General features: G+C 44.6%; 1 pseudogene; it reads left to right on the top strand.

Annotated features, from left to right (window-relative positions):
• Positions 1 to 17,673: 17,673 nt before the first annotated feature.
• LOC124556489 lies at positions 17,674 to 17,791 on the top strand (annotated as a pseudogene).
• Positions 17,792 to 18,115: the final 324 nt, after the last annotated feature.

Raw genomic sequence — 18,115 nt, 5'->3', positions numbered from 1 at the left:
ATTTCGTAACTCCCATTTCAGTTCAGCCTTGGAAACTGTCTTTTACCTAACACATAGGTCAAAAGATCTATAAGTTCATGTACGGGCAGAGAAATGTGGTGCCTCTGAGATTCAGACGCTAGGGTTAAAGTTCTAATAGGCGCATTATTCAAACGCTCTACAATAAACGTAGAAAATTACTTCATCGAGGAACTTACAGAGAATTTTCGGAGATCATGTCTGAATCATTTGATATAAGAAAAATGTGGCCTCCAGCCGCTCCTTTCGACGTAAATGCATTTTCCGAAAGACTAAACAGACATATCTACTAAAAATACACTCCTGCAAATGGAAAAAAGAACACATTGACACCGGTGTGTCAGACCCACCATACTTGCTCCGGACACTGCGAGAGGGTTGTACAAGCAATGATCACACGCACGGCACAGCGGACACACCAGGAACCGCGGTGTTGGCCGTCGAATGGCGCTAGCTGCGCAGCATTTGTGCACCGCCGCCGTCAGTGTCAGCCAGTTTGCCGTGGCATACGGAGCTCCATCGCAGTCTTTAACACTGGTAGCATGCCGCGACAGCGTGGACGTGAACCGTATGTGCAGTTGACGGACTTTGAGCGAGGGCGTATAGTGGGCATGCGGGAGGCCGGGTGGACGTACCGCCGAATTGCTCAACACGTGGGGCGTGAGGTCTCCACAGTACATCGATGTTGTCGCCAGTGGTCGGCGGAAGGTGCACGTGCCCGTCGACCTGGAACCGGACCGCAGCGACGCACGGATGCACGCCAAGACCGTAGGATCCTACGCAGTGCCGTAGGGGACCGCACCGCCACTTCCCAGCAAATTAGGGACACTGTTGCTCCTGGGGTATCGGCGAGGACCATTCGCAACCGTCTCCATGAAGCTGGGCTACGGTCCCGCACACCGTTAGGCCGTCTTCCGCTCACGCCCCAACATCGTGCAGCCCGCCTCCAGTGGTGTCGCGACAGGCGTGAATGGAGGGACGAATGGAGACGTGTCGTCTTCAGCGATGAGAGTCGCTTCTGCCTTGCTGTTCCAACAGGACAATGCACGTCCGCATGTATCCCGTGCCACCCAACGTGCTCTAGAAGGTGTAAGTCAACTACCCTGGCCAGCAAGATTTCCGGATCTGTCCCCCATTGAGCATGTTTGGGACTGGATGAAGCGTCGTCTCACGCGGTCTGCACGTCCAGCACGAACGCTGGTCCAACTGAGGTGCCAGGTGGAAATGGCATGGCAACCCGTTCCACAGGACTACATCCAGCATCTCTACGATCGTCTCCATGGGAGAATAGCAGCCTGCATTGCTGCGAAAGGTAGATATACACTGTACTAGTGCCGACATTGTGCATGCTCTGTTGCCTGTGTCTATGTGCCTGTGGTTCTGTCAGTGTGATCATGTGATGTATCTGACCCCAGGAATGTGTCAATAAAGTTTCCCTTTCCTGGGACAATGAATTCACGGTGTCCTTATTTCGATTTCCAGGAGTGTATATTCCTGCACTTCATCCGGAATACGCTGTTGGCAGTTCGCAGATGATACTTTGATTGTGGTGAAGTGTTGGCACATTTTACACGCATCATTGAGAACATTATGATGTGTAGTTTGGGAAAAGATATAAGTTAAGCTGCAGTCAGATAAAAATTAGACAGATGGAAAAAAGTAAGTAAACTGTTTATTATTTCAAAAGTAATCTCCATAACTGTTAGTGCATTTATCTTACTGTGAGACAAGATGGTCAATCCTTTCATGGAAAAATTTTTGCGGTTGCCTACGGAACCATGAATGTACCCAGACGCGCACCTCTTCGCTCGAAGCAAATCGACGGCCATGAATATGGGTCCGCCCACATGTTGCCAAGGTTATTTCGATTACGGTACAGAAGTTTCGGTAGGAAATCTTTACACATCCTCCATATAGTCACGGCCTCTCCCCACGCTATGTCCATACTTTTGGTGCCCTGAAGAAAGACATTCGTGGCCGTCGATTTGTTACGGACGAAGATATGCACGCCTGGGTTCAATCATGGTTCCGTAGGTAACGGAAAACATTTTGCCATGAGGGCTTCGAGCGTCTTGTCTCACAGTGGAATAAACGTATTGACAGTTATGACGATTACTTTTGAAATAATAAACAGTTTTGTTTCCTTTTTTCACCCGTATCTTTTCATTTGACTGCTCCTTATACGAGCATTACCTCTCACCACGAGTATGGGTTACTTCTACTGGTGTTGTGTGCAAAGTCCGTGAAAATCCATCGACACATTCGTATAGACGTGTTTGCTAGAACTGTCCCAGCTAGAGCTTAAGAAAGTAGAGAGTGTTTACAAAATGCCATGTGCAGTGTTTTGGCCACTCAGCACTCATGTCTGGTTCATGTGCATGAGAAAATCATCACACAACATATATTATTTATGTGACTATCTTCCTAAAAATGCCATGTTGTCACAAGTGACAAGCTACGCAACCTTAATTAATCTATGTTTTACAAATCAAAGGAACTGACAACTGAGGTGTTGTACTAATTTCCAATCATTACAGTTATTGTTCAAAATATTTGATATTTGTAGATGTGCAATAAAACCTAGGACCTCCTCCCTCCCCCCCCCCCCCTCTCCTCCACTTTCAACCAACCAACCAACCTTCTTATGATGACAAGGAAGTGTTGAGTATGTTTGAGGAAGCGAGGCGGTAAAATTTTATGTTCAGTAGTAATCGGCGTAAGCCATTTCTATAATTCACAACTTATACTGTTAATCGGAAAGCGGTATGTACTGGAGCCTCTAAATGCACACATTACCGTAACAGCATATCCTCATTAAAGTTATTGCTATGCTCATACCTTCATTAATAACTTCATCCGTCTCTCTCTCTCTCTCTCTCTCTCTCTCTCCCCTCTCTCTCTCTCTCTCTCTCTCTCTCTCTCTCTCTCTCCCACACACCCCCGCGATTTATCTGGTATCAACTTTGTTCCCGAAAATGCTGCGTATGTCCCTTTTGTACTGGTTTCATAAGTTTCTTTTGACTGTGACGTTTTGTTACGGTGGGCGGTACCAGAAAAGGTCACTTGCTGCAATATGTCTTTAAATTATGGAGTTATTTCAGTTTTGATGAGCACAAAGACACCCTGTATTTTTGTTGCTTACTTCGCGAAACTACGGTCGCAGTGACAGCGCAGCAGCGGGCGAGAGGGCCCATGTAATGGAAACCTCTAGAACACGAAGGGGAGGAGGCTAGCGAGATGCTAAAAGGGTTTTAATCCGATATGGAAATAAGGCACTTAAAAACTTAGCCGTGGCGACACTGAGGTGACAACGCACCCGATCCGAGACCTTCGAGGCTCGGTGTGGGTTCTGCGGCCACCCAGCTCTCTGCCCTTCTCATTTCATCGTTCAAATGAACTCACTTGCCACAAGGACGTGAGTAGCGCTGCAAAATACGACGCCATAAGGATTAATGTGCGGAATTTTCTCCAGATCAGGGAGGGTAGAAGCATAACGAAAACACACTCTGGATTTCTACATCTACATCTACATACATACTCCGCAATCCACCATACGGTGCGTGGCGGAGGGTACCTCGTACTGCAACTAGCATCTTCTCTTCCTGTTCCACTCCCAAACAGAACGAGGGAAAAATGACTATCTATATGCCTCTGTACGAGCCCTAATCTCTCTTATCTTATCTTTGTGGTCTTTCCGGGAAATGTAAGTTGGCGGCAGTAAAATTGTACTGCAGTCAGCCTCCAATGCTGGTTCTCTAAATTTCCTCAGTAGCGATTCACGAAAAGAACGCCTCCTTTCCTCTAGAGATTCCCACCCGAGTTCCTGAAGCATTTCTGTAACACTCGCGTGATAATCAAACCTACCAGTAACAAATCTAGCAGCCCGCCTCTGAATTGTTTCTATGTCCTCCCTCAATCCGACCTGATAGGGATCCCAAACGCTCGAGCAGTACTCAAGAATAGGCCGTTTTAGTGTTTTACAAGCGGTCTCCTTTACAGATGAACCACATCTTCCCAAAATTCTACCGATGAACCGAAGACGACTATCCGCCTTCCCCACAACTGCCATTACATGCTCGTCCCACTTCATACCGCTCTGCAATGTTACGCCTAAATATTTAATCGACGTGACTGTGTCAAGCGCTACACTACTAATGGAGTATTCAAACATTACAGGATTCTTTTTCCTATTCATCTGCATTAATTTACATTTATCTATATTTAGAGTTAGCTGCCATTCTTTACACCAATCACAAATCCTGCCCAAGTCATGTTGTATCCTCCTACAGTCACGCAACGACGACACCTTCCCTTACACCATAGCATCATCAGCAAACAGCCGCACATTGCTATCCACCCTATCCAAAAGATCATTTATGTAGATAGAAAACAACAGCGGACCTACCACACTTCCTTGGGGCACTCAAGATGATACCCTCACCTCCGATGAACACTCACCATCGAGGACAACGTACTGGGTTCTATTACTTAAGAAGTCTTCGAGCCACTCTCATACTTGGGAACCAATCCCATATGCTCGTACCTTAGTTACGAGTCTGCAGTGGGGCACCGAGTCAAACGCTTTTCGGAAGTCAAGGAATATGGCATCCGTCTGATACCCTTCATCCATGGTTCGCAAGATATCATGTGAAAAAAGGGCAAGTTGTATTTCGCAAGAGCGATGCTTTCTAAAGCCGTGCTGATGCATGGACAGCAACTTCCCTGTCTCAAGGAAATTCATTATATCCGAATTGATAATATGTTCGAGAATCCTGCAACAAACCGATGTTAAGGATATTGGTCTGTAATTTTGAGGATCCGTCCTTCTACCCTTCTTATATACAGGCGTGACCTACGCTTTTTTCCAGACGCTCGGGACTTTACGTTGGGTAAGAGATCCGCGATAAATGCAAGCTAAGTAAGGAACCAATGCAGTAGAGTACTCTCTGTAAAACCGAACTGGAATCCCATCAGGACCTGGCGATTTATTTATTTTCAACCGATTCAGATGCTTCACAACCACAGGGATGTCTATCACTATGTCTTCCATATGGGAATCTGTACGATCCTCCTGCGTGAAAGATTTCTCAAACGCTAAATTTAAAATTTCAGCTTTCGTTTTGCTGTCTTCCGTTGCCAGGCCAGACTGATCAGTGAGTGACTGGATGGAAGCCTTCGACCCGCTTACCGATTTTACATAAGACCAGAATTTCCTTGGGCTTTCAGCAAGATCTTTTGCTAAGGTGTGTTCTCCCGATCTTCCTTGTACCGCGAGTGCCTTTGCTTCCTGAGCATTCTCCGAATTCCGCTGTTAAACCACGGTGGGTCTTTTCCGTCCTTAACCCATTTTTTCGGCACATACTTGTCCAATGCGTGATTTACAATGTGTTTAAAATTTGCCCATAATTCTTTCACGTCCATCGTACCGGATTTTAAAGGAAAGTGATCTCAGTTATTACAGGGTGGTTCAGAGAAATGAGAAATTTTGAAATTTGCGTTGGTAGTTCTGGGCGATTCTTGACGCTGGGTAACGTACAGAAACCAGATGACACCATTCTGCAGTTTAGTTAACATGGATTTTTGGAGTGGTGCACAAGGTGGTTTTGCTATCAGACCCTTTTTACAAAAACACTGACAATGTGGAGGCTGCATGTAGAAAATTTCGTCATCACTTCAATTTAAGATGCCCTAATGATGTTCCGTCAACGCATGTAATTAACACGTGGATAAATAATACTGAGGAAACAGGTTCAACCACAAAAAGCAAACCTCTGGGCTGGGCGTGAACCACTCATAATCCACAGACAAGATCGAAGCCGTTTGAGCTGCTGTCATTAGATGTCCACTGTGTTCAATCCATCATCATGCATCGTCTTTATAGTTGCATAGTTCAAGTGTCTAAAGAAAATTGGTACACGACTTACATTCCCATCCATTCAATCTGCCAGTTGACCAGGAACTGAAATCCTGTAATCCATGTTATGCAATGACAATTCTGAGAACGAATGGTTAAAATCATAAGCAATAACACTGAGTTTGTTAACAATGTGGTGGATGCCAGGCAAAGCTAATTTCCATCTGAGACTTTGTTAATAAACAATACTTTCATTACTGGGGACAAAAATAGCTTACTCATTTACACTAACGAAGTTACCGTGACTTGTGCCAAGTTACTGTGACGTGTGCTGCATCATCATATGGCATAAATAGAATTTCAAGGACAGGAATGGTCTTGCGACCTCACGTTGGATCAAAATCTTTGTTGTGCAAACACTACAGGTATTTCCACAGATGGTTTCAGCAAGATACTTCAATGTTACACACAGCACAAATATTGATGGCTGCTATACGCTTTGGAAACCATGTAACTTAAGAAATGCTGTAATTTTATGGCCTCCTAGATCTCCATATCTATTAAAAATGGCTCTGAGCACTATGGGACTTAACATTTATGGTCATCAGTCCCCTACAACTTAGAACTACTTAATCCTAACTAACCTAAGGACATCACACAACACCCAGCCATCACGAGGCAGAGAAAATCTCTGACCCCGCCGGGAATCGAACCCGGGAACCCGGGCGTGGGAAGCGAGAACGCTACCGCACGACCACGAGATGCGGGCATATCTATTACACGGACAGTTTTAGCGGGGAGTGTTTTGAGCTATGGTTGCGTAAGGTACCGGTGCATGTCGGGCCTGAAATACCACTGCCAATCGCAGCAAACAACTGCACTGCAGCCACTACCAAATACTTTGTTACTCCAATTTGCCTTTGTTGCAGTTTGCTTTTTTTTCTTATTTTGAAATGACTGAAGAGATTAATCCTGGTGCATAAAGGGATTTGAATGCGATTCTCACCACAGCAGAAGGAATCAGCGATACCTATGACCATTATGTCAGTTCTGCTTTCGTGGAACCACAGAACGCCAACCTAGGATGGCAGAGGGAGGCGGGGCTTATTCCCCCACAGCGCTCCTCGCCCCTCAGGCAGTGAAGTTCTCGTTTGTACGTACGACGGCCACGATATCTTTACGTTGTTCGCAGATGGTTCAGATGGCTCTGAGCACTATGGGACTCAACTTCTGTGGTCATCAGTCCCCTAGAACTTAGAACTACTTAAACCTAACTAACCTAAGGACATCACACACATCCATGCCCGAGGCAGGATTCGAACCTGCGACCGTAGCAGTCCCGCGGTTCCGGACTGCGCGCCTAGAACCACTAGACCACCGCGGCCGGCTGTTCGCAGATGATGCTGTAATTTACCGTCTAGCAAGGTCATCCGAAGACCAGTATCAGTTGCAAAGCGATTTAGAAAAGATTGCTGTATGGTGTGGCAGGTGGCAGTTGACGCTAAATAACGAAAAGTGTGAGGTGATCCACATGAGTTCCAAAAGAACTTCGTTGGAATTCGATTACTCGATAAATAGTACAATTCTCAAGGCTGTCAATTCGACTAAGTACCTGGGTGTTAAAATTACGAACAACTTCAGTTGGAAAGACCACACAGATAATATTGTGGGGAAGGCGAGCCAAAGGTTGCGTTTCATTGGCAGGACACTTAGAAGATGCAACAAGTCCACTAAAGAGACAGCTTACACTACATTCGTTCCTCCTCTGTTAGAATATCGCTGGCGGTGTGGGATCCTTACCAGGTGGGATTGACGGAGGACATCGAAAGGGTGCAAAAAAGGGGCAGCTCGTTTTGTATTATCACGTAATAGGGGAGAGAGTGTGGCAGATATGATACGCGAGTTGGGATGGAAGTCATTAAAGCAAAGACTTTTTCGTCGCGGCGAGATCTATTTACGAAATTTCAGTCACCAACTTTCTCTTCCGAATGCGAAAATATTTTGTTGAGCCCAACCTACATAGGTAGGAATGATCATCAAAATAAAATAGGAGAAATCAGAGCTCGAACAGAAATGTTTAGGTGTTCGTTTTTCCTGCGCGCTGTTGCGGGAGTGGAATGGTAGAGATTTAGTATGATTGTGGTTCGATGCACCCTCTGCCAAGCACTTAAATGTGAATTGCAGAGTAATCATGTAGATGTAGATGTAGATCCTGTCCGCATAATATCAACATGAGGTTTCTTCTTGTGACGTCACTTTAAATGCAAACTGTATCATAATCGAGCTGCTACAACAGAAGACTTGAGAGCTAAGATCCGAGAAGGGGCTGTCAAAATTCCTGTTGAAATGTACAGTTTATCTAAGAGACTGCAGGAATGTTTGCCTTTAAGTTCGATTGATTGCAGACGACCGATGATGCCGCAAGGAACATGGAGTTTTAGTGCAGTCTAACAACGCGTAGATCAATATCTCTCTTTCTGCGAAAAACTTATGAGGTTTATAACAACTACCAAATAGGATTTACAGACTGTTTAGCATAGAATTCGTAGCAAAGATAGACGGTAACAAGTAGCGGGCAGGAAAATAGCTCGTGAAACATGTGAATTGGGCAAGAGACAGTAGAAGTAACAAGACTCTACACGCACGTTGGGGAAGTTCGGAGAAGCATGATCCAGAGAGCTGTCAAATGTTTGGAGATGCACTGAGGTCGCTTTAAACATCTCTGAAGACGTGGTTCATCGCAACGGTGTTTATGGTACTGTGGTCGGTTGCCGATGTGTAAGATATGGACAGTCGTACTGATCGCACTACACATGACAAGTAAAGTTTGAAGAGTACGAACGCTAAATTTATTCAACATCCCCACAATGGTAAGTTTTATAGTTATTCCTGTTGTGTGATGGGTAATATAATTTTAACTATTATTCTTCAAAAATATTTCAGACTTGGCTAAAACTCATTTTTATGCACGCCATTAAAGTGCTGAACTATGTAGCTCTAGCGTAGTTATTACTTAGTAAACGGTGGACACTACAGTAGTAATTGCAGAACAAAATCGGTAAATCAAAAGAAACATACATGGTCTGCGAACTAGACCGAGGGTATTCTAACCCAATGCCCTTATCCGCAATCCCAAACGGAAAGCTGTGTTAATGTACCGTATTTAATGAAGATACTTTCGCGTTGCAGCACTGCTTAGTAGTCGTATATTGGCGTTCATTTTCTTCCGGAAAATGCACGGTCGAGATTTTTTTTTTTTTTTTTTTTTTTTTTTTTTTACAGGTGTTTTCATTACGGTACTAGTTTGCAAGCATTCGCGTGATGTACTCCGATCGTACACAAAATAAGATAGGAGTAACAAGGACGTATACAACGGTTTGATGCCGGCCGGGGTGGCCAAGCGGTTCTAGGCCTACAGTCTGGAACCGCGCGACCGCTACGGTCGCATGTTCGAATCCTGCCTCGGGCGTGGGTGTGTTTTATGTCCTTAGGTTAGTTAGGTTTAAGAAGTTCTAAGTTCTAGGGGACTGATGACCTCAGATGTTAGGTCCCATAGTGCTCAGAGCCATGTGAACTGTTTGATATGGGTGTGTGGCGGAGTTCGAAATTCACATATTGCTATAACCTGTTAGTATTCGTTTTTGACGTACTTAGTTTCCTTAAATCGCTTAAGGCGAATGTCGCTATTGTTACATTTGAAAGGGGACCGCCGATTTCCTTCCCCATCCTTGTTCAGTCCGAGCTCGTGTTCGATGTCTAATGATGTCATCATCGACGTGAATTCATACCTGCTCTTCCTTGCTTCACGTTTCGATTGAGTTTAGTCTGAAGAAACGTAACAGTCTGTTAAAGATACATTACGATATATTTATTACGAAGGAACTCAATGCGAAAGAAACCTTTGCGAGAGAAAAATTGAGTTTTTTTTACTTCTCTTCCAGGCCGGCCGGGGTAGCCGAGCGGTTCTGGGCGCTACAGTCTGGAGCCGCGCGACCGCTACGGTCGCAGGTTCGAATCCTGCCTTGGGCATGATTGTGTGTGATGTCGTTAGGTTTAAGTAGTTCTAAGTTCTAGACGACTAATGACCTCAAAAGTTAAGTCGCACAGTGCTCAGAGCCACTTCTCTTCCATATAGTGACGTGGCAGGGATCCCATCGCTCTAATTTACGATTAAAAATGTTTGCTTTCTCGTATTTCGTAAATCCACAACTAACAGTGACACTACGGTCGATTTTAAGCAGTAAGATAATGCCACTACTCAGACACAGGAAATACCTGGTGATCAAAAAGTCAGTATAAATTTTAAAACTGAATAAATCACGGAATAATGTATATAGTGAGGTACAAATTGACACACATGCTTGGAATGACATGGGGTTTTATTAGAACCAAAAAGATACAAACGTTCAAAAAATGTCCGACAGATGGCGCTTCATCTGATCAGAATAGCAATAATTAGCATAACAAAGTAAGACAAAGCAAAGATGATGTTCTTTACAGGAAATGCTCAATATGTCCACCATCATTCCTCAACAATAGCTGTAGTCGAGGAATTATGTTTTGAACAGCACTGTAAAGCATGTCGGGAGTTACAGTGAGGCAGTGGCGTCGGATGTTGTCTTTCAGCATCCCTACAGATGTCGGTCGATCACGATACACTTGCGACTTCAGGTAACCCCAAAGCCAATGATCGCACGCACTGAGGTCTGGGGACCTGGGAGGCCAAGCACGACGAATGTGGCGGCTGAGCACACGATCATCACCAAACGACTCGCGAAAGAGATCTTTCACGCGTCTAACAATATGGAGTGTTTTTTTTTTTTGTTCTAATAAAACCCCATGTCATTCCAAGCATGTGTGTCAATTTTTACCTCTCTATCTACATTATTCCGTGGTTTATTAAGTTTTCAAATTTATACTGATTTTTTGATCACCCGGTATAAATAGAAACAGTACCGAGCGGCCAGGGAATGCATTCCAGTATGCGCCCAGCGTCTATTGGTAATGCGTCATTATTTACTGCACAAATTTCACTGAGACTGTGGCAACTGGAGTCAATGAGTGAAAATTAAATACGAAACTTTGATACCATTCTGTTATGTCCCTTCAGATCGCTTCACTCCTTCAAACCACATATGTTTAAAAAAATAGGATGCAAGTGTAGACATTCCATTTGGATACCACTGCTGGATAGATATGGCAGAAATGCATAGCATATTCTGACAGTTTTCCCCCAGCCTCTCCACACCCTCTTCTTTGCTTAAAATTGTAGGAATACCACTACTGACTGACTTTTACTCTTGAGAAGTACTTCACACGTACTTTTAGGTTAGCAAACTTTCAGTACTTTATCTTGACGTTAAGTGTGTGTGCCTACAGACGAACCCACAATCACCATCTAAAGTGACCATGTTTCAAACTGCAAAACACTGAAGACAACTGGAAAAGAGCTAAAAATTGTTAACGCTTTAAAGAAAGTAACCTGAATGCATCAACTATTTAATACGTTGATTTTACATTTTAGTTAACAGATCCTGTCTTATCGGTGATGGACAAGGATAAAGTTGCCATGCGTCACCACAACATCTAGTAGCCCAATTAGACGAGGACTTAATCGAAAAAAATTACAACTACATTTACACTGACTATAAGATTATTTCATACTGAAATAGGTGGCGATTTGTAACCATACATCAATATCATCTCGCTAACGGCTCGTTTGCGGTCTATAATTGCTAGAACGTTTTACTGTTAGTATCGCACTTTTCACAGTTCTCGCTATTAATTATGATACTCTCTGTATAACGAAGATGTCACAATGGAAAGTAACAAAAATATTGAACTTCGGCACCGCAGTGTCTTGGAAAGGAGCAAGCCCAGAGGAGAGAAACTGTAACAGCAAAGAATGAAGGTAGTGTGTGGAAAGCAAATACCACAATACGGCATGTAAATATAGTTATCTTGCTACAGCATTGGCCAGGAATAAGGAGGAGGATTGTGGAGACAGAAAAAGATTAGGCTAAGTAATACCAAAGAGACTACAACATCATCTATCGATACAGGTACATCGATAACATAATATGCATAGTAGATGAATCTCAGCACAAAATACAACCATTACGGGAATAGACAAACACTGTATACAGATACAAAGTTAACAGTACACGAAGAACAAGAAAATCCAACCATAAGAGAAGACAATAGCCGCCACATCTGTGACAACAGAGAAAACCCAAACCAGAACACTGTCATAAATGCAACCTCGAAACACCAGCAGAACCGCAAACAAGCTGCAGTCAGATACATGTTAAACAGACTTTACAGGATTGCTCTAACCACTTGTGATAAGTGGATACAAAGAAACATTAATGCGCAAACTGAACAGAAAAATAAGACACACAAGATAAAATATACAAAGCACGCCTACACGTACATGCAGCACAATCATAAGAAAATGGCATACGGTGACCTACCATTATATTCGACATATGAAACACGTGATATATTTAAAAAAGACAGACCATAAACATTGTCTACAAAACAAATAATTCAATACAGGAAAACATTTCGAAACCACCCAAACCAAAATCAAACATTGACAGTCTGTCATCTATCAGATCAATTACACATCTACATTAACTAAATTGCTAGCCGCGCGGTCTGGGGCGTCTTGGCACGGGTCGCGCGGCTTCCTCTGTCGGAGGTTCGAGTCCTCCCTCGGGCATGGGTGTGTGTGTTGTCCTTGACGTAAGTTAGTTTAAGTTAGATTAAGTAGTGTCTAAGCTTAGGGACAGATGACTTCAACAGTTTGGTTCCATAGGAATCCACAAAACTAAATTGGAATCCATTGGTTGCTTGTGCGCACACCCACCGTTGAATATTCAAATTTAAAGACAGAAAGCACTCAGTCGCAAAAATTCATAATATATTGCAGATCTAGATTTCGACTACAACGTCATCTTCATTGGTGCATTACGGGAACAGAATTGTGGCGTATGACACTAGCCTTTACATTGCAGAAATAAAACGAAAGGGCTCTGACATGTTGGCATTATGCCGACACTATATCGTCGCAGTTTTAGGTGAAGAGTGTTTTGAACTGTTCTGTGTCGTCCAATTTGCATTGTGTTGAGGGTTCATTGTTTCTTTTTTTTTTGTTTTTTAGTTTTGAAGTGAGCGAAGAGCCTGATCCTGGAGCATAAAAGGATTCGAATGCGACTCTCACCACATCAAAAGTAATCAGCGGTCCCGACGACCGCTACGTTAGTTCTGCTTTCGTGGAAGCACAGTACGTGGACGTAGGATGGCAGCCCTTCCAGAGGGAGGCGGTGCTTATTCCCCCATCCCGGTCCTCTCCCCGCCGACTGCCAGAATATATTGTCCGAATACTATCTGTATGACTTTTCTGGTAATGCACCGACGATCACCAGTATAGTCTAAATCTAGATTTGCAATAAATTAGGAATGTTTGCGATTGACTGTGTCCTCCTTTAAATTTGAAAATCTACAATGTTATGACTGGCAGGATATCTGACACGAGATACAAAGAGCACATCAGGGCATGGAAATACAGTACAAACCGCTCATTCTTTGCAGACCATCTTAGGAATACAGAATAGAAAGAGATAAGAGCATCATAAAAATCAGCCTCGCGTGGATCTGCACGGAGATAGCTTGTCCTCTGATGTGTGATGGAGTTCGCAGCAGTTAGGTTAGGTTAGGTTAGTGGTGTTTAACGTCCCGTCGACAACGAGGTCATTAGAGACGGAGCGCAAGCTCGGGTTAGGGAAGGATGGGGAAGGAAATCGGCCGTGCCCTTTCAAGGAACCATCCCGGCATGTGCCTGAAACGATTTAGGGAAATCACGGAAAACCTAAATCAGGATGGCCGGAGACGGGATTGAACCGTCGTCCTCCCGAATGCTAGTCCAGTGTGCTAACCACTGCGCCACCTCGCTCGGTGCGCAGCAGTTAATGCTTTGCCTCCCATGCATGCCGATGTAATGCGTCTTCACATGTAGATTGTCTTCTTGGGTGTCTCCTCAGCACAGTTCCGCAGCGAGCAGGTGTGGCCAGCGGGTGGTGACGCTGCGCGGCAGTTTGCGGCCCAGCGTCCGGATTTGGGCGTTGTGTGACCGACCAGCACGTTCGTAAAAGGTGCGGGCGGTCGCCTGGAAGAGGTCACGGAGCAGAGGTACTTCCGCGATGTCGTGAAGATGAGCGGTGGGGAAATCGTAAGGCAGGTGTAAGGCCAGCCGAAGGATGCGATTCTGCAGTGTCTCCAGCTTAGCGATAGCTAACACCTCTTCATTTTTGAAGCAAACATCCACATATACAAAGCATTAACACGCACTGAACAGTAAGTAAAATCACACTTCAATATGTTTTGTAACGAACTGTGTTAGCTTTCAATAAAACGAAACGCATTTGGTAACAAAAGTATGCATTTCCTTTTAGATGCACGGACGCATTCGAAATACCTTCAATAATTATGTAAAACAGATTATCGGTGACGTTGGTTGCACTAGGTATGCGGAAACAGATTAACTTAGCACAACACAGGTTGTAAGTAGGTGGTAGGCTGTTTATGTTTTCTTATTGGCAACGTTACGTAGCGCTGTGTATGAAAATCACTGGCTGTGCTGTGTGCAGTCTGTGGCTAGTTTGCATTGTTGTCTGCCATTGTAGTGTTGGGCAGCTGGATGTGAACAGCGCGTGGCGTTGCGCAGTTGGAGGTGAGCCGCCAGCAGTGGTGGATGTGGGGAGAGAGATGGCGGAGTTTTGAAATTTGTAAGACTGGATATCATGAACTGCTATATATATTATGACTATTAAGGTAAATACATTGTTTGTTCTCTATCAAAATCTTTCATTTGCTAACTACGCCTATCAGTAGTTAGTGCCTTCCGTAGTTTGAATCTTTTATTTAGCTGGCAGTAGTGGCGCTCGCTGTATTGCAGTAGTTCAAGTAACGAAGATTTTTGTGATGTAAGTGATTTGTGAAAGGTGTAGGTTGAGATGGAAGACGGTGTGTAAAGCAGCCGAAAGGGTGACGACCTTGGAACGTGATGTTGTGTAGCTCGCGGGATGCTACGTATGTTTACTCCGGCTTGGAGCGCGGCGACTGCAGCTGCCTGGGATGCCCGGACGTGCGCGGTATGCAATATTAGGCGCGCGCTGCGGCGCTCGCATACTCACAAACCGAATGCTCGCCCGACGACTGGTCTAATTGCCAAACCGCGCCTCGCGCATCCCTATTGTTACCGAGAATGTGCGCTCCCCTGTCGCGGTTATTGGATCGCTCGCTCTAGAGGACGGTCTTATAGAACGTAGAACCTCAGGTATTCACACACATTACAGCGAGTGAATTTCTTACGGTGTCCGTACTCAAATTTCCACTTACGGTTAAAATTTACGAGAAGTATTTCCAGAAAACACGTCAGATGCAGAATAAAAGAGAATGCAACACCGGATTACAAAAGTCTGGTTATCTTTCGAACTAGTTACAATTATCCATCTATTCCACATCTTAATTTGTACAGCCGGCCGCTGTGGCCGGCGGTTCTAGGCGCTTCAGTCCGCAACCACGCTGCTGCTGCCGTCGCAGGTTCGAATCCTGCCTCGGACATGGATGTGTGTGATGTCCTTAGGTTGGTTAGGTTAAGGGGCTGATGGCCTCAGGTGTTAAGTCCCATAGTTCTTAGAGCCATTTGAACCATTTTTAATTTGTACACTTCAAATGTCTCAGTGTCGGATCAGCATCTCGAAACAAAGTTTTCGACAAGTGGCAAGAGGCATGGAGGCGAATTAAATGCCGCCGTTTTGAAGCAAATTTCGTTTATTTTTTAACGGAGTTATCATATTCATTATTCTAAAGGCATTCGAAGGGTCTCGAAAAGAGATCTACAGGCTGGTCAAGAGCAGTCTGAAAACTTGTAAAGCTGTTGCAGGGTAGGCCGCGCGGGATTAGCCGAGCGGTCTAGGGCGCTGCAGTCGTCGACTGTGCGACTGGTCCCGGCGGGGGTTCGAGTCCTCCCTCGTGCATGTTAATGTGTGTGTTTGCCCTTAGGATAATTTAGGTTAAGTAGTGTGTAAGCTTAGGGACTTATGACCTTAGCAATTAAATCCCATAAGATTTCACACACATTTGTTGCAGGGTAGGGTGTGCAGAGAAATAATTGTCCAGAAAAAAATTCGACTTCTTGCGCTGTTTTCGAGTTCATTGGCTTTGAAGTTAGCAAATGAGGCCGTTGCTGCCGCAACTTCAAGCGGCCCTGCGGATACAATTAGTGTCAGTTGTACTCATAGCGTAGAAGATAGCGCACGAGACTACTCAACCTCTGGCTCTGGTTCGATCCTTACTACAGTCCCATGTCCAATTTTTGTACGGCTCCTTTGTTCGGTTTTAGGAAATAAAACCAAGCACACGTTTGGCTACACCGTCTCTGGCAGGCAGCTGGAACTTTCACGCGCAACAGCCTTACTGGCTAAATTAAATGACAGTTAACTCAGAAACGGCGCAAAGTATCAAATTTTTTTCCTGAACAGTTATTTCTCAGCCCTACCTTCCCTGCAACACCCTTACAAGTTTTTTTCAGACTCTTTCTGACCACCCTGTAAATTAATACGTCACAGTTTTCTGTAAAACCTATCGCAGATGGGCAGGAAATGTAATACATGAGTAGCTCAAGGATGCTGAGCCGGAGGAACGCCCACAATGTTTGCTTCACAATAAGGGTGAAGCTGCAATGATATGGGAGACTTCAGATTACTTTCAGCGAATTATCCAGCCGTTTTTGTAGAAAGTTTCACTTCAAGGAGCCTGCCTTCTTTCGGGTACCATAAAAATACATAATTTCACTCAGAAAACATCGATGTTTCAACACCTCAATTTACCAAAATGTTTAGATTGTTAACCATACAGTAGAAAATGGTATTCTTCATGTACAACTTAAAAACTTTGTGTGTTTCTCAAGCTTTAAGCGTGTCCAAATTGCCTGTCCGGCTCTGTATAGTCTCTTACGTATTTATTAGTTTACTCATCTTGAGTAGTAAGGGGCGATCTGTAATAATTAATTGAGAGAACGTTAACTTCTTAGCCCACATCACCTGTAAACTATCTTTGTTGACGATTACCGGTTTCGGTAAGCATGGTTACCATCTTCAAATCTTGATAAAAGGTTTTTATATGTTATATGTCTTCTATACCAGCTGTGCAAGCGCTCTTTCTAAATCATTGCCTTACATACCTGGCAATGGTGGTGGTGGTGGTGGTCGTGGTAGTGGTGGTTCCTATGGGAGCAAACTGCTGAGATCATCGGTCCCTACGCTCACACACTACTTAATCTAAATTACACTAACTTACGCTAAGGACAATACACACACCCATGGCCGAGAGAGGGCTCAACCTCCGACAGGGAAGCCGCGCGAACCGTGGCAAGACGCCCAAGACCGCGCGGCTACCCCGCGCATCCGTGGCAGTGGTTTAGAAAAACTACTCGCACAGCTGGTGTAGGAGACATGTAAAAACTTTTTATCGCGATCTAAAGATGGTAGCCATGCTTACTGAAACCATTAATCTATGATAAAAGTCGTTTGCAAGTGATCTTGGCTAAGAAGTTCACCTTTTTAAATGTTTGTTTTCCTAACATCGAAACACTGTGAGATCCTCTTTTTGTCCTCAGAACATGGATGCGATTGTCCTGTTCTGTCTGTAACAATAACACTTTGTAGTGCTTCATTTATCCTCTGGAGTGTAATAGAATGCAAGCATACAATTTTTCGATATCCTTGTTATGATCTGCCAACGGCCTTGCCGCAGTGGATACACCGGTTCCCGTCAGATCACCGAAGTTAAGCGCTGTCGGGCGTGGCCGTCGCTTAGATGGGTGACCATCCGGGCCGCCATGCGCTGTTGCCATTTTTCGGAGTGCAGTCAGCCTCGTGATGCCAATTGAGGAGCTACTCGACCGAATAGTAGCTGCTCCGATCATAACGACCGGGAAAGCGGTGTGACGACCGGGAGAGCAGTGTGCTGAGCACACGCCCCTCCTATCCGCTTCCTCAGCTGAGGATGACACGGCGATCGGATGCTCCCGATCAGCCACTTGTGGCCTTCAGACGGAGTGATTGTTATGATCTGTACTGGAGTACGGCGTTAATCTGCGGCGTCCTCACCAGGTTGGAGTGACATCTACAAGAAAAGGCCGTTAGTCATAGACCTCTTTCGCTCGCGGTAGAGTAA

This window comes from Schistocerca americana, chromosome 1 (assembly GCF_021461395.2).
Source record: "Schistocerca americana isolate TAMUIC-IGC-003095 chromosome 1, iqSchAmer2.1, whole genome shotgun sequence".
NCBI lineage: Eukaryota > Metazoa > Arthropoda > Insecta > Orthoptera > Acrididae > Schistocerca > Schistocerca americana.
The sequence above is the reverse complement of the archived record's forward strand: the minus strand, read 5'-3'. Positions and strand labels throughout refer to the sequence as shown.